At 39.6% G+C, this 23,735-nt stretch overlaps 1 long non-coding RNA gene across 1 annotated transcript in view; it reads left to right on the plus strand.

The window, feature by feature from the left end:
* Nucleotides 1–718: 718 nt before the first annotated feature.
* LOC122560185 (uncharacterized) overlaps nucleotides 719–23,735 on the plus strand; it is a 32,421-nt gene continuing 9,404 nt past the window's right edge. The window contains exons 1-4 of the long non-coding RNA XR_006314688.2: nucleotides 719–976; nucleotides 1,354–1,424; nucleotides 18,939–19,045; nucleotides 20,150–20,232. This is a non-coding gene — a long non-coding RNA (uncharacterized LOC122560185). The remainder of the gene's footprint in view (nucleotides 977–1,353; nucleotides 1,425–18,938; nucleotides 19,046–20,149; nucleotides 20,233–23,735) is intronic.

Consider the following 23,735-nt stretch of genomic DNA (forward strand, 5'->3'; position numbering starts at 1 on the left):
TTGTTTGGTTTGTAAAACAATAATTAAATGACATTTTCTTTGCACCTTCCAACTTCAATACTATGTAAATACCAGTACTAAAATTGTGCCATCTTGCGGATATTCCAGCAGGAGCATATACCCAAATATTTATGGATGCAAACAGAATGCACCGATGTTGATATTTTGATTGATGTTTTTTAAAGTGCAGCATATGATGTTTGCAATGATACACCTTACTTTCCAAAAGTATTTCGGAATAACGTGCAGTGCTGACAGTTCACTAGATTTTTGATTGTTAATATTAGACTATGTGCACGCTTTTTTTCCCCTTTTGGTATTGGCTCGAGTCTGAAATGTTGCTCGATTACCTTATATAACATCAGCTCCATGAAACCCACAACTCCCAGTTGGAGTGTCCCTGGCTATGAGTCAACACAGCAGTACTGTACGGGATATAGAAAGCGGCCCGCATCCTAACTTGCTGTGGTCTCTTGGCGCTTGATTGACAGGCAGCTGCAGCGCGCGCGACGCTCTTCGAGGCTAGCAACGTTCCAAAATAGAACGCCGGTGACGTCATGGCACCAATGGGAGGAGGGGATAGGCTGGGCCTGGGTAAGCAGGTTGGGTTGAGCGGTGGCATCGCGGGTTGATCGTCGCTGATTGGCTGCCAGTCCCAGACAGGGGGGACTTTGAGTTGATTATTCATGCAGAGTAAGCAGTCTGGCTTTGCAGCAGCACCACTACCAGTGCTGAATGTTTGGATTAATGCCAACAAGCTACAGAATTAGCTCATTGTTCCGTACACTCCAACTACGGGCACTGGGGTAGACAGTAAACCAGCTTTTTTGGGAGCTTTTCAAGCGCTGACTGTACTTCATTTTTTGGAGTGCAGTAATCATTGCCTTTACGGAAAAAAAAATGCTCCCTATTTTGGGAGCTACATTGCAGATCTCTATGTAGGGTAGAAGGTGGAGCGGGGCAGAGGGCTTTGTCTGTAAGTATTGTACCGTGAAGCAATCTATTCTGCAGTTCAGCTTTTAAAAGCATTATTTTTATTTAACAATGTTGATTTTGCTCTGGACCAGCTCGTTCTCTAGTGGTAAGCGCTGTGTTGAGCTATCCTTACGAGCGTCCTTTTGTTCTTTCTGTCTTAGAAGCGAATGGTCCGACTTAGTTTTCTTTCAACCATTGCAGATTTAGAACGTGGTTTTATGTTGGTTATTGTACATTTAGGTTGCTTTAAATTCCATCTTTCTTTTGGTATTTCAGATATTAAGAACATGAAATTAACAATATGTGTTTGAAAAAAATCATTGTTATAACATTGTAAATAATTATATATAAAAACTGTGCATGTTCTTTCCCTCATAGTTTGTTCCCCTTTAGGAACTGGGGAGACCTGCCTGCAGTCCCGCCTCTGCCAACAAAACATGCAGTTAGGGGTAAGGATTGATCGTCTCAAACAAAAATGTGTAGTTATGATTTAGAGCGTTCCTGGTTAATAAATGTCAAACGAATCACATATCTGTGTGTACGCTGCTGCGGTTATTCATCTCCTTGGGAAAATGGATGCTTTTATAATTGATCACCAATGACAGTTTATACATATAGGTGTGCAGTTTTTGGTTTATCTTATCCAAACTCCTTTAGAACGTGATCCTGTTTCAGACTGGGGGCTTAATTCATCTATTAATTTTCATTTTCCGGAACTAGACATTTTGAAATGATACTCATTTTGAGAACCTACATTTTTAACACATATTTTCCAAATATATTGACCAATTTGGTAATTTTTCAGTAATTTCATGCATGTATTAATTTAATAAAATCTTTTGGATTTTGGGTTTTAGAACGATTTGAATTCCTGTATTTACTCAGTAAAGGCTTTATTGTTGTTACATTGATTCTTTTATATTTTAAATTGCAGAAAGTATACATCATAGAAACAGGTCATTCAGTCTTTTAAAGAGTCTGTGTTGGGATTTATACTAGTCTCCTCTCATTGAATTTAGCCATGTCTCAACATTTCGGCACAGCTTGCTGAATTCCAATGATCAGGTTCTCATTTACACTTAAAATTATTCAAGTAGTACCTTTTATTTCTTGTTAATTTTTTCATTGAGCTTTTGTATTGATTCTTAAAATAATTCTGTTACTTTTGAATAGTCAGCATAGAATTAAATTATTTTTAAACTTTCAACTTTTAAAGTGTAAATCAAGTCTTATGGCTAAAAATGATTTAGTAAGCTAAAAACAGTAAAATATTAAAGCAATTACTCAATAATAAATTGTTCTTGGTTGATATCTTTCACAAACTCTGAATTATTGGAATGCAAAAACTGTAATCAATTTTTCCTTTTATTACTCAGAATGAATTGTGAATGCAACAATCTTATTGCATCTTTGAAGGAATAAAATCTTCCAAAGAGCATTCAGTGTGTTATTTTAGTTTATAATTTGATATAAGGTGACCAAGAATTAATTCACATGTGGGTTTTAAGGAATATTTTAAAGATATTTTAGGAGAGACTTCCAAAATTTAGAATCTTGACAAATGAAAACATGAAGATATTCTTATTAACAAAAACTATAATGTGAGTTAATTCATTCATGAGATGTTGGTGTCAATGACTGAGGCAAGCATTTATTGCCCATCCCTAGTTGCCCTTGAGGAGGTGCTGTTTGGCTGCATTCTTGAACTGCGACAGTCCATTTGCAATAGGTACACCCACAATGCCATTAGGGAGGGAGCTCCAGGATTTTGATCCAGTAACTCTGAAGGAGCAGTAATAAGTCACGATGGTGAGTGGATTGGAGAGAAACATCAAGGTGGTAGTGTTTCTATGTATTTACTACCCTTGTCGTTCAAGTTGGTAGAGGTCATGTGTTTACCAATCTAAGCTGCTTTTTACTCTTAAACATACAATCTTTCTTCAAGTGGACCATAGTTTTCTAACGTTTTCATCCAAATAAGAGTAACTGAAATCCCAGATCATATTTGCTCTGCCAAAAAGACACATGGGATTAGGCGTAACTGGAAGTTGATGCTAGATGGTGCCTGTAGTAATAAATTATTTGAATTTACTGCATCCAACTTTGAATTCTACATTTATTGACAGCCAAAATGGAAATTTTTAATTGGAGTCAATATAAATCAACAAGGACAGAGTTCTAGATGAGTGGGACTTAGTACAGGATAGAATATTTGGCAGCAGTGTTAAATGATATAGGAGTTCAAGAGTTTGGCCAGGAGCACATTAAGAGTTTCTACAAGTGGTAGTGACCAAGACATAAATGATGTTTTCAGCAACTAGATTGAAATAGGTGAGTAGGGAAGGTCTATGGCAAGGAGATTTTGCAATGAGAAATTCATCTTGGAATTATTTAGGATACTATAGCTGCTAAATATCTGGTCCTGTTGACAATTGTGACTTTTCAGAGAGGAAATCAATGATGAGGACAAAGGATTTGTGCAGGGGTCAAACACAGTGGTTTCAGTCTTTCCATTACTTAATATGGTTGGAGACATTCAGACATGATGTGAAGGGAAGTCTTGTGGTGAATTTGGTAGACTACTTGCATATGAGCATGGTGGAGAGTAAAGAGAGGTTAGATGTGGTGATGTAGTTTTCAAGGACAGAGGTTGTGTTAGTCTAAATAAAGAGGTGGTGTTGGTGAGTTTAAAAGAGGGAGTGATTTAATTTTGACGTATGGATCAGGAAGGTAGGTTGGGTGATCAATATTTTATGAAGCATAGTGTCAAGGTAGTAGCAGTTGGTTCTGCTGGGTAAGATCAATTGGAAAAGCTGTGAGAAATTGGACAAAACTAAGAGAAACAAAGGTGCAGGGCTAAGATAGGTAGTAGCTCGGAAATGGAAGTTTGACATGATGGGAAAGTGAGTGCTGTATTGGTGGGAGTGGAGAGTGGATTAATGTAGCAATGGCAGATGAAAAAAATGGCCCAAATGTTATTGACAAAGAAGCCCTTGAGAAACTTGCAGGTGGAGAGGGCAGGAGAGATGGCTGGTAGTATTAGCAATGGGTAATAATTCTTTATGTGGCTAACCAGAGTAATAACGAATGACTAACTGGGTCTATGCCAGATATGCTTATACCTTAGGAATTGGAATTGAAGGAACATTGCCAGTGGAATGACAAGTAGAATAGCCTAAATGCAGGGCCCTATGTGCTAATGGTGTAATCTCTTAGGAAAGAGATACAATGTATTAACTGTTGAGGAAATATATCTTAAAAGGTTTTCTTAAAAATGATTCTTAGCTCCTATTTGCCAGGTGCTGCAATGTAAATAATGAAATAATAAGATTTTAAAATATGCTTATTAGGGATTATGCACTGCTTGATATTTTCAGAATGTCCCACCAGGTGCTCAGGTTTCCTCTCACAGTCCGAAGATGTGCACATTAGGTGGATTGGCTGTGTTAAATTGCCCATAGTGTCCAGGAATGTACAGGCTAGGTGGGTTAACCATGGGAAATGCGGCATTACGGGGATAGGATGGGGGTCTGGGTCTGGAAGGGATGCTGTTCAGAGGGTCAGTGCAGATTCTATGGGCCAAATGGTGTCTTTCCACACTATAGCGATTCTATGATTCTATGACTATTAGGTCCTCTATGCATCTGAACAAATGATACTTGTCTCAATTTTGAAACAATTTGAAAAAGATAATATTCTTCCTCAGTCGGACCTGATGTGAATGTAACTACCATTTTTCTGTGCTTCTACCTACAAAGATATATGTACCCTTCATGATAATTGTTACATATAAACCAGCCTGGATAAGGACAACAGACTTTCTTCCCCAATGGGCATTATTAGCTAATTGGGCTTTAATGTCTAAAATCACATTTCAGATTGCTAGTTTTGTAACACAACCACTGCACTGCCATAATTCTTGGTTTTACTGTACCTGTACTCAATGACATTTGGCAGCATTGTGTCTTTCATGTTGTTCTGATCCTATCTGATGGTAATACCAGGCAGTCAGATCCCAGAGTAAAGCCTGGCTTGATGGATAACCTGTTTTACTTTTGCTTATTTGTTTATTGTGGCGATCAGTCTCTGAACATATTCATGGGAGGCTGCCAATGTCCTTTCAACAAAAGAACATCAAAGTTTATTACTCACAAAAGAAAAAAAATCTGTTTTACACTATACAATTACAATTTGAAATGGTTTTATTACAATTATTAGAAATAAAAGATTTATTTCTACAACAGTCTTATGGTTACTCAAACCTCAGTGAGGTGTCAACACACTTTAAAAGTTTCTTCTGCAGTTCGCATGGCTTAAATTGGTTTCTGAAGCTTTGTTCTCATTGACTTCTAAATGCTGTCAGAACAAACAGATGGATTCTCTATCCACTCAGCATCGAGCTGTTTTCTGCTTTTGGCATTTTCTTCCAAGCTACTGAGGACAATTTTCCCCAAACCTTCCTTTTTAGAGTTTGCTGAGCTAGCAGCACTCTTTAAACAAACTTGATTCTGTCTCTGACTCCCTGTATCATAGGACATCTTGTGAGGTGTCTCAACGTTTTTGTCTGTTCTACTGCTATTTCTAATGCACTAAACTGTTCACAGTTGCTCCAAGGCCAGAGGCCCTCATTGAAAATACATGTATCAACAAACAGCGAAATCTGTGATGACTCAGAACAGTTTTGTTTGGATGCTATTAAGCTTCTTGAGTTTGGTGGAGTTGCGCATTCAAGGCAGGTGTAGATGTGGCATAGTGGGAATGTCATTGGGATGCCCAGTTAAGTAGACCTAATATTCAGGAGACGCAAGTTCAAATCCCACCACAGTAGCTGGTGGTTATAAATTCAGTCAGTAAAGCTGGTGCTGAAAGATAGTCTTAAGTAATGGTAATATTGACAGCCATCAACAATTGTCATAAAACCCTGTTGTTCACTGACATCCTTTAGGGAAGAAAAGCTGCTGTTCTCACCTGGTCTGGTTGCCATGTTACTTCAGATCCACAGCAATGTGGTTGACTCTTAGCTACCTTTTATGGAATGACTGAACAAGCCATTCAGCTCAAGTGAAATTGAGGATGGACAACAAAGGCATGAGAAAATGTTTTGAAAAACTGTGTGCCTAGATGGTGAACAGGCTTTGGGAAGATGAGATGAGTTACTCGCTGTAGAACTCACATTCTGACATGCTTTTGTACTCACAGTGTTGATATGACTTGTCCAGTTAGATTTTTAGGTTTCTGATCAATGAAACCCACTGTTCTGCCAGAGTGTTGGGGGTGGGTTTTCAGCAATAGTAATGTCATTGATGTCAAGGAGAGATGGTATGATTTCCTCTTGTAGGAGGTGGTCTCAGTCTCATACTTGGTGGTTTGAATGTTATTTGTCACTTTTCACCCAATCTTTAATGTTCACGTGGTGCATTTGGACATAGACTGCTTCAGTATCAGGAACTGTGAATGGTACTGAACATTGTCATCATCAGTGAACAGTCCCACTTCTGACCTTATGGGGAAGGAAAGGTCAGTAATGAAGCAACTAAAGACTCTCCCAAGAAGAATTCCAGCAGAAATGTCCTGGAACAGAGACGAGTGACCTCCAACAATCACAACCATCTTCCTTTCTGCCCAGTATGATTCCAACCATTGAAAGATTTGCCTTAAATTCTCATAAATTGCCTTAAATTTTAAATTAGTTTAAGATTTTCAGGGCTCCTTGATGTCACACTCTACTTTGATGTCAAGGGCAGTCACTCTCACCTCATCTCTTGAATACAAAGAACAAAGAAAATTTACAGCCCAGAAACAGGCCTTTCGGCCCTCCAAGACTGAGCCGATCCAAATGTACTGTCTAAACGGTCAATTCCTATGCATCCCTCTACTCCCCACCTACTCATGCATTTATCCAGATGCATCTTAAATGAATCTACTGTGTCTGCCTGTACCACCTCTGCTGGCAATGTGTTCCAAACGCCCACCACCCTCTGAATTGAACTCTTCTGTGCATCTTTACAGCAAAGGTCAGGAGCTGAGTGGCCTGGTGGAGCCCAAACTGAGCTTCAATGAACAGGTTATGATTGTGTAACTGCCAGCAGGTAGAACTGTCAAAGACACCTCCCATCACTTGACTAATAATTGCGAATAAACTGATGAGGTGGCAATTTACTGGATTGGATTTGACCTTTGTGAATTGGACATATATGGCTACATTTTGACATTGTTGTGTAGATGCTGGCGTTGTACCCGTACTGGAACCACTTGACTGGGTCTTAGCTAGTTTTGGAGCATGTGTTCAGTATGACAGCTGGGTATTGTTAGATTTCATAGTCTTTGGTATGCCTCGTGCCTTCAGCCATTTCACAATATCACATGGAGTAAATTGAACTGGCTGAAAACCGGCATCTGGAGGCCTCAGGAGAAAGCTGAGTTAGATCTTTCACTTGTCACTTCTATCTGAAAGTGTTTGCAAACCCTTCAACCTTGTCCTTGCACTGTTGTGCTGGCCTCTCCCATAGTTGAGGATGTTTGTGGCATCCCCTCGTCTGTTTACTTCCTTAATTGTCCACTGTCAATTATGACTGGATGTGGAAAGAGTGCAGAGCTTTGACCTGATCTGTTAATTGTGGATCATTTACTGGATCACTTGGTATTGGTTAGCTCAGTTGGCTGGACAATAGCGTGATGCCAATAGTGTAGATTCAATTCCTGTACTGGCTGAGGTTACAATGAAGTTTCCACCTTTTCAGCCTGGGCTGAAGGTGACCCTCAGGTTAAACCCATCACTCATTATCCCTCTCTAATGAGAAAGCAGCTGATAGTCACCTAAAACTATGATGACTTTACCTTTTTACTTACTCTATCACAAACTGGGTTCTGTTGTTTAACGTGCATACAGAAGACTGTTGCAGCTTTTTTGTGTGCGCACCTCATTTCTGGGTATGCTTGGTGCTGAAACTGACATGCACCAAGCATATGGTGCATGTAACATATGTAACATATAACCAGGTTTGGGTCCCTGGCTTGATGATTCCATGGCAGATCATGAAGATACATGTTATGTTTGAATACAATTTTGCTGCTATTAGTGACCAACACCACCTCCTGAGTGTCTCTTTTTGGTCTTCTAGATCTGCCTGAATCTATTCCATTCACAGAATGGTCGTACAACACAAAGAGATGGTTCAGAAGCAATTTACCAGGATGTTATCAGGTGTGGAAAGTTGAGATATAAAGAAAGGCTGGATAGGCTGGGACTTCTTTCACTGGAGCGTAAGAGATTGAGAGGTGACTTTATAGAAGTTTATAAAATAATGAGGGGTACAGACAGTGCTAACGGTAGTTGTCTTTTCCCTAGGATGGGGGAATTTCAAGACTAGGGGCACATTTTTAAGGTGAGAAGAGAGAAATTTTTAAAAAGACATGATAGGCAAATTTTTTTACACAGAGGGCGGTTCGCGTGTGGAATGAACTTCCTAATGAAGTGGTAGATGTGGATACAATTGCAACATTTAAAAGGCAGTTGGATATCCACATGAATAGGAAAGGTTTGGAAGGATAGGGGCCAGGAGCAAGCAGGTTGGCCTAGTATTTGTTGGGATTATGTTTGGACTGGGTGGACCGAAGGGTCTCTTTCAGTGCTGTATGACTGTACATCTGCGTACTGGTCTCTCCTACCAATAGTGTCATGGACAGATACATCTGAGGCAATACAATGGTGAGGTTGAGGTCAAGTAGCTTTTACTTTTTGGTCCTGTCACCACCTACCATAGACCTAGTCTAGTTGGTAAATGCTTTGGGATTCTGCCAGCTCAGTCAGTATGATGTTGCTAAGCCACTTTGAAGGTCTGTGCCCAGAGTATATTCCCTTGGTACTCTCAGTATTCTTTCCAGCTGGAGGCTAGGTCAGGAAGTCAGAGACTGGGAAGTGAGACCAGTGGCTAGATTGGGAAGAAAATCAGAGGCCAGTTCAAGGAAAGTGACTGAATGGACCAGACATGAGCCAAAGAAATCCAAATTCTTTAAATGTGGGATGGAGTACTTTTGTTCTTCCTGCCTTGACATTGAGGTGATTATATATCCCATTAGTAATAAAGGACCTATGACATGGCTCTCTTTGTGACCTAAATGCACAAGCTAGTTTTTTTGCATATGCAACAGCATAAAGCCTGTTTCGGGTATGATCATTGCAAGGCGATTTGCTTACAGTACATTTCCAGTTGGAAATGTATAAATGCTTCCTGCTTTCCATACTGTGAATTAGCCTGTTTCGTCCCTGAAAAATGAGTGCTGTCATGAATACCTCATGAATTGTCAGCTGAGGTCATATTCCCTTGAAGGCAGTGTATATGCTACTTAGCAACTAAACTATAATTTATATAAATTCAAAATACTTATTGTTTTCTGAAAGAAAAATAGAAAATTCATCCAAACATCTGGCCAGCTGACTAGATTGCTGTAGGCCAGATTGATGAATTCCATCTGAATGTTCGCTACCACCTGCAGCCTGAAGCCATTACCCATGGTGCTTGAATATATTGGATCGATTCACGTCTGTGCATGTACTTATCCTTGGATGACCTCAGAAGCTGACAGGCAGCCCTTTGAAAGGAGTGCTGTGCAAAAAAAAAGCACATTCTTTATGGCCTCCACAGGAATGAGGATAGGCTAAATATGATATGTTGCACAACATTCTTTTATGTGATTACATTTGTACTGGAAAATAATAATGTTTTTATCGGTTCGGGATTATTTTGTTAATAAGTATGTGAAGAAGCTTGATTTTTCTGAAATAGTAGAAGGCTCTATTAGTGTGACTTGAAGTTTTTGATTTCTCTTTACCTCAAAGCAATATCCAACAAGTAGTCACTTTAAAATTTATTAATCACAGACATGTCCCCAATTGCAAGCTACTAAATGTCACAATTTTACTAAAACATTTATTCAAGCACTGATTAATCCACATTTTTATGTAAAAATCAGCAAAGTTTGCACTGGCCATGAGCTTCAAAACCACAGAACTTTAACTTGTTATAAGAAGCAGTAGACCATAATATTTAGTACTGCCAGTGAACTGGATTCATGTTAATGTTAAATTGCCTATTTGAAACAAATGAATTGATAACAGAGAAGTTGTAGCAAAGTTCCCCTGTACATTAAATTCCCCTGTACATTAAAGGTAATGGAAAAAGTTAACATAGGGACTGACTAATGTTCATATTTTTAAACACATAGAGCCAAATAGCATGAGGTGATGATCTAGTGGTATTGCTGCTTAATAATTAATCCAGAGACCCAGGTAATGCTCTGAGGACCTGGGTCCAAATCCAGAGTGGAATTTGAATTCAATAAAATATGAAATTAAGAGTCTAATGATGACTGTGAAGCCATTTTTGTTTGTTAGGGAAAAACCCACCAGGATCACTAATTTCCTTTAGGGAAGGAAACTGCTATCCTTACCTGGTCTGGCCTACATGTAATTCCAGACCCGAAGCAATGTAGTTAACTCTTAACTGCCCTTTGGACATTTGCTGATGAACAATAAATGATGGCCTAGCCAGTAATACCTACATAAATGAATAATAAAAACGTAATAGTAACAGATCCATTTATTACACATTTCCAAATATTCTTGCTTATAAAAAGAATTTGAAAATGTTTATAGGCCTCATGCATCAACATGAGTACAGCTGTAATCATGGATGGCTTTAATTTACACATAGATTGGACAAACCAAACTAGCAATGATTTGTTTTATTTGTTCCTGGAATGTGGGCATCACTGGCCAGGCCAGCACATATTTCCCATCCCTCATTGTCCAGAGGCAATTAAGAGTCAATCACATTGCTGTGTTACATGTATGCTAGACCAAGTAATAACAGCAGGGGGGTTATTAGTCAGAAACAATTACATTGCAGCTATTAGGCTAGCTTTTTATTTCATATTTTTATTGAATTCCAATTTCACTATTTGGGATTTGAACCTCTTCCCCAAAATATTAACCTGTGGCTCTGTATTACTAGTCCAGCAATATTACCACTACTTCACTGCCTCCCAAATTTTGGAATTGAGTTTGTTGGTGTGTATACAGAGGAACTTCAATTATCCGGCATTCGATAATCTGAATCTCGGATTATGCGGACAAGGTCCCGATGCCTGGCTAAACTGTATTATCTGGCATTCGAATGTCTGAACATTCGATTATCTGACATAATACTCCCCGCCCGTGTCATTCGGATAATTGAGGTTCCTGTGTACATGATTTTTTTAAACCAGTATGTTGACGAACCAACCAAAGAACAGGTTATTCGAGACTGGGTACTGTGCACTGAGAGTGGATTAATTAACAGTCTTGTGAAGGGTGCCTTGGGGAAAGTGCATTGATAGAATTCTTCAATAATGTGGAGAGTGAAGTAACCAAATCCAAAACTAGGGTCCTGAATCTAAATAAAGGGAACTACAGGGGTTTGAGGTGTGAACTTGCTATGATAAATGGGGAACATTACTTGAAGGGATGATGGCTGACAGGCAATGGTTAATATTTAAAGAACATGTACATGATTTGCAGCAATTATTCTTTCTTGTCTGGCACAAAACTAAACCAGACTCTATAAAAGATCTTAAAGTAAGGGAACCCTTAGGAAGTAGCGACCATAATATGGTAGAGTTCAGTCTGGAGTTTGAAAGGGAGAAGGCAAAATCGGATGTAATGGTGTTACAGTTGAATAAAGATAATGATGAGGGCATGAGAGAGGAACTGACTAAAATAGACTGGAAGCAGAGGCTAACCGGGAAGACAGTAGAGCAAAAATGGCAGGAGTTTGTAGGTATAATTGAGGACACTGTACAGAGGTTCATTCCCAAGAAAAGAAAGATTAACCGGGGAGGGATTAGACAACCTTGGCTGACAAAGGAAGTCAGGAAATGTATTAAAGAAAAAGAGAGATCCTATAAAGTGGCTAAGAACAGTGGGAAATCTGAAGATTGGGAAGGATACAAAAGCAAACAGAGGATAACAAAGAGTGTAATAAGAAATGAGAGGATCAAATATGAAGGTAGGCTAGCCAGTAATATTAGAAATAATAGTAAAAGTTTCTTTCAGTACATAAGAAACAAACGACAGGCAAAAGTAGACATTGGGCCACTTCAAACTGATGCAGGAAGCCTAGTGATGGGAGATAAGGAAATAGCAGGAGAACTTAACAAGTACTTTGCGTCAGTTTTCACAGTGGAAGACATGAGTAATATCCCAAAAATTAAAGGGTGTCACGGGTCTGAGTTGAGTATGGTTGCCATTACGAAAGAGATAGTGCTAGAAAAGTTAAAAAGTCTTAAAATTGATAAATCTCCTGGCCCCGATGGGATACACCCTAGAGTTCTGAGAGAGGTGGCTGAGGAAATAGCAGAGGCATTGGTTGAGATCTTTCAAGAATCACTGGAGTCAAGAAAGGTCCCGGATGATTGGAAGATGGCTGTTGTAACCCCCTTGTTCAAGAAAGGATCAAGGCAAAAGATGGAAAATTATAGGCCAATCAGCTTAACCTCGGTTGTTGGTAAAATTCTAGAATCCATCAATAAGGATGAGGTTTCTAAATTCTTGGAAGAGCAGAGTCTGATTAGAACAAGTCAACATGGATTTAGTAAAGGGAGGTCATGCCTGACAAACCTGTTGGAATTTTTTGAAGAGGTAACAAGTAGGTTAGACCAGGGAAACCCAGTGGATGTGGTCTATCTAGACTTTCAAAAGGCCTTTGATAAGGTGCCACACGGGAGGCTGCTGAGCAAGGTGAGGGCCCATGGTGTTCGAGGTGAGCTGCTGGGATGGATTGAGGATTGGCTGTCTAACAGAAGGCAGAGAGTTGTGATAAAAGGTTCTTTTTCAGAATGGCAGCCGGTGACGAGCGGTGTCCCGCAAGGTTCGGTGCTGGGGCCACAGCTGTTTGCATTATATATTAATGATTTGGATGAGGGAACCGGGGGCAGGCATTCTAGCGAAGTTTGCCGATGATACGAAGTTAGGTGGACAGGCAGGTAATACTGAGGAAGTGGGGAGGCTACAGAAGGATCTAGACAGGTTGGGAGAGTGGTCCAGGAAATGGCTGATGGAATTTAACGTGAGCAAGTGCGAGGTCTTGCACTTTGGCAAAAAGAATAAAAGCATAGACTACTTTCTAAATGGTGAGAAAATTAATAAAGCCAAAGCACAAAGGGATCTGGGAGTGCTAGTCGAGGATTCTCTAAAGGTAAACATGCAGGTTGAGTCCGTGATTAAGAAAGCGAATGCAATGTTGTCTCTTATCTCAAGAGGGTTGGAATATAAAAGCAGAGATGTACTACTAAGACTTTATAAAGCTCTGGTTAGGCCCCATTTGGAGTACTGTGTCCAGTTTTGGTCCCCACACCTCAGGAAGGACATACTGGCACTGGAACGTGTCCAGCGGAGATTCACACGGATGATCCCTGGAATGACAGGTCTAACATATGAGGAACGGCTGAGGATACTGGGATTGTATTCGTTGGAGTTTAGAAGATTAAGGGGAGATTTAATAGAGACGTACAAAATAATACATGGCTTGGAAAAGGTAGATGCTAGGAAATTGTTTCCGTTAGACAAGGAGACTAGGACCCATGGACACAGCCTTAGAATTAGAGGGGGTCATTTCAGAACAGAAATGCGGAGACATTTCTTCAGCCAGAGAGTGATGGGCTTGTGGAATTCATTGCCACGGAGTGCAGTGGAAGCCGGGACGCTAAATGTCTTCAAGGCCGAGATTGATAGATTCTTGTTGTCTAGAGGAATTAAGGGCTACGGGGAGAACGCTGGTAAGTGGAGCTGAAATGCGCATCAGCCATGATTGAATGGCGGAGTGAACTCGATGGGCCGAATGGCCTTACTTCCACTCCTATGTCTTATGGTCTTAAAAGTGGAAAGGTGGTTTAACCATGTCTTACAAAAGACATTAGTGATAATATTAGATCGAAAGGGAGACATATTAGATTGCCAGAGAGAAAACAGCAAAGCGAAGGATTGGGAGCATTTTCAAATTCAGCAAAAAAAGACAATATGTTTGATCAAGATGGGGAAAATAGAGTATGAAAGTAACAATGTAAAGAAGATAAAAGAGGACCATCAAAGCTTCTATAAATATGCGAAGAGAAAATGCTGGTTAAAGTCAAATGTTGGTCACTTACAGTCAGAAGTTGGGGACATTATAATGGGGAACAAACAAATGGCAGCAGAATTGAGTACATACTTTGGTTCCGTGTTCACAAAGAGAGCACAAAGAAGCTCCCAGAAATGTTAAAGAACCAAAGGTCTAGTGAAGATGGAATTCAATGATAACAGTATTAATAAGAAAATAGTGCTGGTGAATTTAATGGCGTTAAAGGCTGAAAAATCACCGGGGCATGATAAGTTGCATTCCTGTGTACTAAAGGAAATGGTCCTGGAAAAATTGGATGCATTGCTGGTCATCTTCCAAAATTTTATAGATTCTGGAGCTGTTCCTGGAGGGTGGCAAATGTAATCCTGTTATTTGAAACTGGTGGAGAGACAAAACAGTATTGCAAACCAGTTAGCCTAACGTCAGTAATGGGGAAATGCTAGAGTCTGTTATGAAAGACATGACAATAGGACATTTTGGAGAGCATTATGGAATTGGACAAACCCAGCCCAGCTTAGTGTGGGTTATGAAAGGAAAATCATGCTTAACTAATCTATTGGAGTTTTTTGAGGATGTAACTGTTTGAATAGATAAGGCAGAACTGGTCGATATGGTGAATTTGTCAAATACATAAACGGGGCTTGATTGTGAGAAGGATGCAAGGAGGCTTTGAGGTTATTTATGGAAGTTGAGTGAGTGAGTGAACACATGGCAGATGCAGTACAACGTGTCTAAGTGTGAAGTTATATACTTTAGTATGAAAAACAGAAAGAAAGTATTATTTAAGTGGTCGTGTATTGGGAAGTGTAGATGTACAAACAGATCAAGATGTACTTGAACATCAGTTAATGAAAACAGACAGGTGCGGCAAGTAATTTGGAAGGCAGGTGGTATGTTGATCTTCACTGAAGTAGAGATGTTTTATTGCAGTTATACAGGATTTTGGTAAGACCACACATGAAATATTGAGTGACGCTTTGATCTCCCTACCTAGAAAATGCTATATGTGCCATAGAGGGAGTGCAGCAGAGGTTCTCTAGGTTGATAACAGGGATGGCAGGACCTTTATATGTGAAGAGATTGGCTTGACTGAGCCTGTGTTCACTTTAAAGGATGAGTTTAAAAGGATGAGAGAAGGTCTATTTGAAATGTATAAAATTCTAACAAGGATGGACAGACTAGCTGCAGGGAGCTTGTTTTCTTTCTTGTGGAGTCTAGAACCAGGGGTTAATGTCAGGAGATGGGGTAGGCCATTCAGAATTGAGATGAGCAAAGATTTCTTCATTCAAAGGTTAGTGAACCTTTGAAGGCTTTGTAGCCAAGTCACTGAGTATTCAACAAAGAAATATCCGTAGGTCCATTTTCAGATTTTAGAACATCAAGGGTATGGGGTGAAAGTGGTTATATGACGTTAAGAGTGAGGATTAGCCATCATCATATTGGGATAGTAGAGCAGGCTTGAAGGGCTGAATGGCTTACTCCTCCATGTTTCTATGTTTATTTGAGCTTATTCCAAGAGCAGATACCCTGGAATGGCTAAAAAAAACTTTAATTGAACATTATATTTTCCTTCTGGTGTTAACCCCTCTCCGAAACATACAGGAAATGGTCAGGACATGTGAAAATGAAAAATCACAGATCACAACCAAACACACGGCCTGTTGCCATTTTAGCATAGTGATTACATGGTGTTTTTATGTGCTGCTGTGCAGAGGCCAGAGTTTATTATAATATTTAAATCAGGCATTTACAATTTAGTTGTGAGCCCGATCTTCAGCATGCACCAGTAAATCATTTCTTATTAGATGTGAATGGAGCACCTAAAGCTCCAATGAGCCTCTCTCCTTTCTGCCAAAGTTGCCTTGACTCTGGATACTTCCTCAATATAAAGATAACAGTAAATTTCTGTTGCTCACTGGTAGTTTTCCTATTATGAATGCAGATGGTGATATGATAATGTTACTGAGCTAAATATCCAGCAGTCTAAACTAATGCTGTAGGCATTGGATGCGCACGTTCCACATCCACCGATTTTGGCATGTATCACGTGCCAGTCTGTAAACTCTTAAGGCACTCCTTTGAATCCATGTACTGGTCACTTCTGTACTTTAGTGCTTCACCTCGGGCTGCACCGGTAATTGCCATTGTAGTGCTGCAGCAACACCTAAATGTTTCAACTATCAAATCTGCTATTGTGATTGCTCTTCAAGTCTTCATTGTGCCCACCTACAACGCTAATCCACACATGGCACCATGAACCTAGCTCTGGCTGCATTCTCCAGATGGAGCTTTGGAGCTTGAGGCTGAATAGACTGGAGCTGTCTTCCCTGAAGCGTTGGAGGCTGAGGGGTGAGGTGACCTTATTGAAGTTTATAAAATCATGATGGGCATGGATAGGGTAAATAGACAAGGTCTTTTCCCTGGGGTGGGGGAGTCCGGAACTAGAGGGCGTAGGTTTAGGGTGAGAGGAGAATGATTCAAAAGGGACCTAAGAGGCAACATTTTCATGCAAAAGTGGTGCGTGTAAGGAATGAACTGCCAGAGGACGTGGTGGAGGCTGGTACAATTACAACATTTAAAAGACATCTGGATGGGTATATGAATAGGAAGGATTTAGAGGGATACAGGTCAAGTGCTGGCAAATGGGACTAGATTAATTTGTGATATCTGGTCGGCATGGACGAGTTGGACTGAAGTCTGCTTCTGTGCTGTACATCTCTATGATTCTATAACTGGCAATAATTTCCTTGCATTGGTTATCCAGGATATAGGAAGCATGCTGGATTTCACACATATTACGTGTCGAGTGGGACTGCCATTCCTTGGTTAAATGATAAACCTTATACTCATAAACCTTCTTCTGCTAATAATTAACTACTTATGCTAATAAACCTTTCCAGTTAAAAATCAAAGAAAGACAGGTTTTTATTATACACTCATGGATGTGTATCACTGGCTGATCCAGTATTTATTGCATGTCCTTAGTTGCCCGAGAGAAGGTGAATTTAGATTAGATTACTTACAGTATGGAAACAGGCCCTTCGGCCCAACAAGTCCACACCGACCCTCCGAAGAGCAACCCACTTCCCCTACATTTACCCCTTCACCTAACACTACGGGCAATTTAGCATGGCCAATTCACCTAACCTGCTCATTTTTGGACTGTGGGAGGAAACCGGAGCAAGCCCACGCAGACACGGGGAGAATGTGCAAACTCCACACAGTCAGTCGCCTGAGGCGAGAATTGAACCCGGGTCTCTGGTGCTGTGAGGCAGCAGTTCTAACCACTGTGCCACCGTGCTGTGATGGTAAACTGTTGTTGTAGATAGACGCACATTGATGTGAGGGAGGGTGTTCTAGGATATTAACGAAGGGTGGGACTAGTTTGCATGGACAAATTGTACTGAAGTGCTGTACGATTCTATGAATGGCAATTTTAAAATTTTTATTTCCAAATCAGGACAGTGTGTGGCTTGGGGAGGAAACTGCACATATATGTGCTGCCCAGTGTCATTTTAGGTAATTGAGGTTGTGAGTTTGGAAGGTGCTGTCGAAGTTCCTTACATACCTTCTATTCATGTCACTAAAACATGGAGAACCAGTACCAGTACAATCTCACAGCTGCTTAGAGTCATTCCTGCGAGGAATTCAGCAGCAATACTCATTAATCAATCCATCTTGTTTTTGTTGGTTTGTTTGATTTTTCTTTCTCCATTTTTTTAGCCAAATTTAGGAGCATCACCAGAACACTGTTGCTCCCATTTCTCTTCCTCTCTCTTTTTCTCTTGCTCAGTTTATCTTCTGCCCATTGTTCCCTGTTCACTGTTGTTGCTCCCAACTCTCTCTCGAATCAGTATCAGGAACTTACCCTGTGACCAACTTATGATGTTGCGGTTTGATTCTCCTCCTCCATTTTTGGGATCCATCTCTGCTTTCCAGTCTCTATAGTGGTCCCTCTCTATTGCACAGTGATCTCTTACAGTCTCTCAGTAATGATCCTTCTCTGCTTCACAGGGTGGCATTTCTGCTGGTAACATGCAGCTAGCAGACCCCCTTTGGAACTGCTATCCAGTTGAGGATGTCAGCTTCTGCCGAGGAACTGCCAGTACTCAGCAGTGCCACGTTTAGTGTTGGCAATTGCTGAGGCTGCATATGAAGAACAAAGAAGCCTTAGTAGGTTCATCTGTGTGGGAGCCAGGGCTAGGTGTGTGGCCCTGGGCAAATGGGGAGGATGGTTGTTATAGTGACTGCCACAACTTGAACGTGGGACAGCTGTTGTCTCCAGGTCTCTTTCTGTAGACCCCTCCACAAGCGGCCTCTGGGAGTAGGAAGTGACTCATAATTGGGCCATTGTGTGATTTGGTTAACCCCCTCTGAGCAACTGGGCAAGAAAACTCTTATCTTTTAAAATCACTATTGAGTGAAGCTTTGAATGCAAATTTTAAAAGCCAAATGTACATGTTAGTATCAATTTTCAAGATTTGATCTTGGTTGTCCATGAAAACTGGCCACACCTAAATTGTGCAACAGCAATAAATGAATAAATGAACTGTCAACTTTTCAACCATGTGGTAAAGCCACCTTAAAACTTAGTATATTTTGGTATTCCTGATAAAACCAGACAGTTTGGTGTAAAAATGACGACAATTCATACCCAGTGATATTATTGAAGTCCTGCAATTCAATTCCAGTAATCTCCTTTTCCATATGGAATGTGTTTTGTTGCAGCTGTACTGTTTTTCTTTACTATGCTGTCCTTTCACTCCATCTAATAAAATGCCAACACTCTTCTTGCCTTTACTTCCTTAGTGCTCCCCTGATATCATCCAGGCCTGGAGTAAATTTTAGAATTGCATCAGTGAAGTTTGCTGCAGAAAACTGGCTGCTGTAGCTGTATTCTGGAATGAATCCTTATGGTACAGTAATGTACCTTTTCTCATCTCAAGATTAACTACTGTACTGAGATAAGTGTTGCATGCTTAACTTCTTCAATGTAAAAAGAATCAGCTGATATTTTCTTTGGACAGGAAGTTGCTTTAATGTAATTTTTTGCAGATGTTGCATTTCTTCCACGTGTTATCTTGGTACCATGCCAGTTATTTAGACAACGTTACTTACAACAAAATGCAAAATGTTTGTCAAAAGGCCTTTTACAGCTTATTTAAAATGCCCTTATTTTTACAGCTCATTGTGTAGAAAATGTCACTCCTTAAAGAAACTTGGAGTACACAGTATATAAATTTTGAGCTTATTTAATTCACTCCATTAACAATATGTTTCACAATATGAGAGTTTGATTTTTTTTTGTTTATATTCAGTGGCATCAGGGTGACACCAGGTAACTTTGAGGAGAGGTGTTTTATGCATTTGACCTTTGTATCTAAAAGTGTATAAATACTTGAAGCCTTTGTACTTGGTGCCAGAGGACAAGCTTGAGTTTTTTTGTAGTCTAATGCTTGTTCCAACTACCAGTTTAAACATCATATTATTTATTGACTTATTTTCTGTTGTAATGGCCTTTTTTGTAGTTAACTGTATTACTGATAACAACATTTAAAATTTTGGCTACCAATTCCTTTGTGACACTGTCTGAAGATATAACTCAAAAAATGTGTAAAATGCTTAATGCATCACCGGGACCCCTGAAACCATTGGTGGATTTAAGTTGTTCTCTATTATCTACAACAGCTTTTTCAGTGTTTTACATTAGGCTTGAAAACACTGTTCATTCGTAGAACCATGTCACTGCTTTTACTTTCTCATAGCCTTCATGTTTCTTACAACTCTAAATGTTTAAGCAGACTGTACAAAGTTCCACAGCCCAATGTTTCTTAGATCTCCAATTGTGTGTGTTGTAAGAGCCACTGACTAACTAACTAACTAACTAACAGCCTGTTACTAAATTATATCCAGTATAATACACATCTGTCTTACATCTATGTAAAATGGATTTAACTTTTTTGCTGCTATTTTGACAATAGCTTAAGAAAAACAATATGTTTGTCTGCTTTTTTTGAAAGGCCTGGCAAAGTTTTGAACTGGTGTTTCCCATGTTACCTCAAGACTGCTGAAGACCAGTGCCAAGGATGGAAGCCTTCCTTCAGTAAGAGATTTAATTATGAGCATAATATGTTGTAGCTGTCACCTTTGGGAGGCACCATTGATTTACTAAATGTGAATTATTCACATGCTGCCAAACAAGGCACGGCTCCAAAGTTAACAAACTTTAGCCTGGACAGTAATGCATAGAACTGCAGACTAAATAAATACAATGAAAAAAAAAGTCTTTCAACACCTGAGTTCTATTTACTGATCTCCCATTTCAGTTAGTGGTCAAGTTCACCTTATTGAACCCGTCTAGTTGCAACTAATTATCTATTCACCTGAGACATCAGTTAATACATTTAGTTGTGGTAACAGTCAATTATATTAATAGTGCATAAAATAGAATGCTGCCTACTTACTAATGCTTCCTGAACTGCAAGTTCAGAAATTCAGTGGTTCCCTTCATTCACTGAGGTTTATTTCAACAGCAATACTGACGATATTAAGGTTATGATGTCTTGATTTTGCATAGTGGGAGTGAATTTCCAGGAAAATTCATCACTTGTCAGCAATAGACTTTGGTGCAAGAGTTTCCAGCCTGTGTGATAAGACAAAGTAGACATTGCTAATGCCATTTTACTAAGCTCACCCTCTGCCATTACAGTAAGTGATCAAGAAAATGTTCATGGATTTCATTCTCAGTATCTTTAATGCAGCACTTTACAGTGGCATAAGGGAAAATGCTTGCAGTATTACATCAGGACAAGTGACTAAAGAATCCTGTTATTGTGCTGAAGCAATAAAAAAAACACATTTTACAGATATTTAGAAGTTACACAGCAATGCAAGACACAAAGGGAATCATAGCTAGTTCAGGAAAATTATTGACTATTCCATACCTGAAATGTATGCAGTTAAGGACAAGACTCCTCCAGATGGCTCTTTTCTAAACAAACTGATCTTTGTCTTTCTTGCACTGAGAATTAGTACAGTACCATTAAAATGAACTTTACTTCCTTTCTTTCTGAGGAATCAATAATCTCTGACCATATGGGATTTTAAACACTTTTTACAATGGAAAAAGTTCAAGAAAAAACTGTTTTTGCAGCTGGAAGGAACTGCACAGCACAATGCCTTTTGGATGTCATCCCAGATTTTAGCCTGCCTCTCACAACATGATTTGAGTAGTAAATTAGCCTCAAACCCAAGGTCTCTTTTCCATACACTAGATGATTATTGAATTAGGTACATTTTCATTGTACTCTTAGTAACTTCCCAAGCAGTTGTTGTCACAAGACAATCAGAAGACAGAAATTGAAAAGGAGTGAAACATTTCTGGTGTATGAAAGTTTTCAAATGCAGTTTTTGAAAGGCAGAATATTTGCAAATTAGTTACAAAATATTGTTGTCTATTTTCTATTCTGCTTGTTTCTCTCCCTCAAAACTGGTTAAAATGTTTAATAATACTGGGTGTTAGAGAGGATATGATGAGGTATCAAGTGCATCTGGGACATTCAGATTATTTAAAACTGAGCGTGAAGTTGCGATATATTTTGCAACTTAAAGATGAAACTAGATGCTAGGGCTTTGCACTAAACTACCTGCCCTATTACAACATTTCATCTGTTCAAGGGTAGGGGAAGATGGTCAGCAACACAGATGGTTGCCTCTGCGCAGCTTTCCTGAGGGTGGTTTTGTCTACTCTTCCATATATATTCAAAATGTGTTACCATAATACTATTGGAGTATCTGTCAGAGAGGCTTTAGCAGCATAAACAGTAGAGAGTTTTTTGGAATTGCAGTCAGAATATTATCATTTAATAAAAATACAATGGCAAAAATATAAAGTTCTACTTACGTTTATTGTCACAGGACTATATCTTCTCAGTTTAAACTTTGGCAGTAATGTCGAGAACAAAGGGGTTAGAATTGTTAAATAATTGGCAGAAATGCTAAAGGCCACATGAGAGAAAAAAAAAATTTAAACAGCATGCAGTTCCAGTCAGGGATGTACTGACTGAAAGGGTGGTATAAGCAGAGTTAGTCTATACTTGCAGGAGGGAATTACATAAGCACCTAAAAGACAACGAAAATTGCAAAGCTGTTAGGTGGGGACTGTAGGGACCAGCTAAATTGTCCCACAGAACTACATCTAACTCCCTCTTGAAAACATTCCAGGTTTTGGCCTCAATCACATTCTGTGGCAGAGAATTCCGCAGCCTTCACTCCCTGGGTGAAAGATATCTCTCCATCTTTCAGTCCTAAATAGCCTGTCCTTATACAGTGAATCCTGGTTCTGAACTCCCTGCATTTAACCTGCCTAGTCCTGTTCGAGTTTTATAGTGAAAAAAAACCCTCATTCTACTGAATTCTAGTGAAAAGATTCTAATCAATTCATTGTCTCTTCTATGTCAGTCCTGCCATCCCAGCAATCAGTCTTCCTCTTCCCTGCTCTTCCTCTAGAGCAAGAACCTCCTTCCTCTGATAAGGCGATCAGAACTGCACTCAATGTTCCAGGTGTGGCCTCGCCTTGTTGTATAATTGCAGCAAGCCATCCTTGTTCCTGTGTTTGAGTCCTCTCATCATCAAGGTCAACATACAGTTTGCCTTCTTCACTGCCTGCTGCACCTGCATGCTCACTTGCAGAAAATGGTGAACAGGTACCCCCAGGTCTCATTGCAACTCCTCCTTTCCCATCTGTCCCCATTCAGACAATAACTTGCCTTCCTGGTTTTGCTATCAAAGTGGATTACTTCACATTTATCCACATGATACTTCAACTGATATGCATTGGCCCAGCTCTCAACTTGTCAAAATTACAATGAAGGATCGCTGTATCTGCCTGACAGTTCATCCTCCCACTCAGCTTTGAGCTGTCTGCAAACTTGGAGATGTTATATTTATTTCCCTCGTCTAAATCAATATATATTGTGAATAACTGGAGTCTGAGCAAGGTAATCATTGGCTGCCTCTTGGAAAATGACCTGTTCATTCCTACTCTGTGTTTTGTGTCTACCAACCAGTTCTCTACCCATGTCAGTACAGTGCCCCAAATTCCACACGCTTTAATTTACATGCTATTTTCTTAAATAAAAGCCTTCTGAAAATCCAAATAAACTACATCCAGTGGCTCTCTCTTATCAACTTACCTAGTTACATTCCAAAAAATTCCAATTGACTTTTCAAGCGTGATTTTAATTTTGTAAATTCATGTTGACTGCATCCAACCCTGCCTCTGTTTTTCAAGCGCTTTGTTATTAAATCTTTTATAATAGGCTCTAGCATTTTCTCTAGTACTGATGTGAGGCATTCCGATCTATAATGTCTCATTTTCTCTCTATGTGTTTTTTTAAATAGTAGGGTTACATTAGCTACCTTCCAATCCAAAGTAATTGATTCAGAGTCTAAAGAATGATGACCACCAATGCATCCACTGTTTCTTGGGCTACTTCCTTATGAACTCTGAGATGTGGATTATCGAGCCCTCGGGATTTATCTACGTTCAATCTCATCAATTTCCCCAACACTGTTTCCTTACTAATACGGACTTCATTCAGTTCC

This window comes from Chiloscyllium plagiosum, unplaced genomic scaffold (genome assembly GCF_037043375.1).
Source record: "Chiloscyllium plagiosum isolate Xiang-an unplaced genomic scaffold, Cpla_swu_hap1 HiC_scaffold_2, whole genome shotgun sequence".
In the NCBI taxonomy this organism is placed as follows: Eukaryota; Metazoa; Chordata; class Chondrichthyes; order Orectolobiformes; family Hemiscylliidae; genus Chiloscyllium; species Chiloscyllium plagiosum.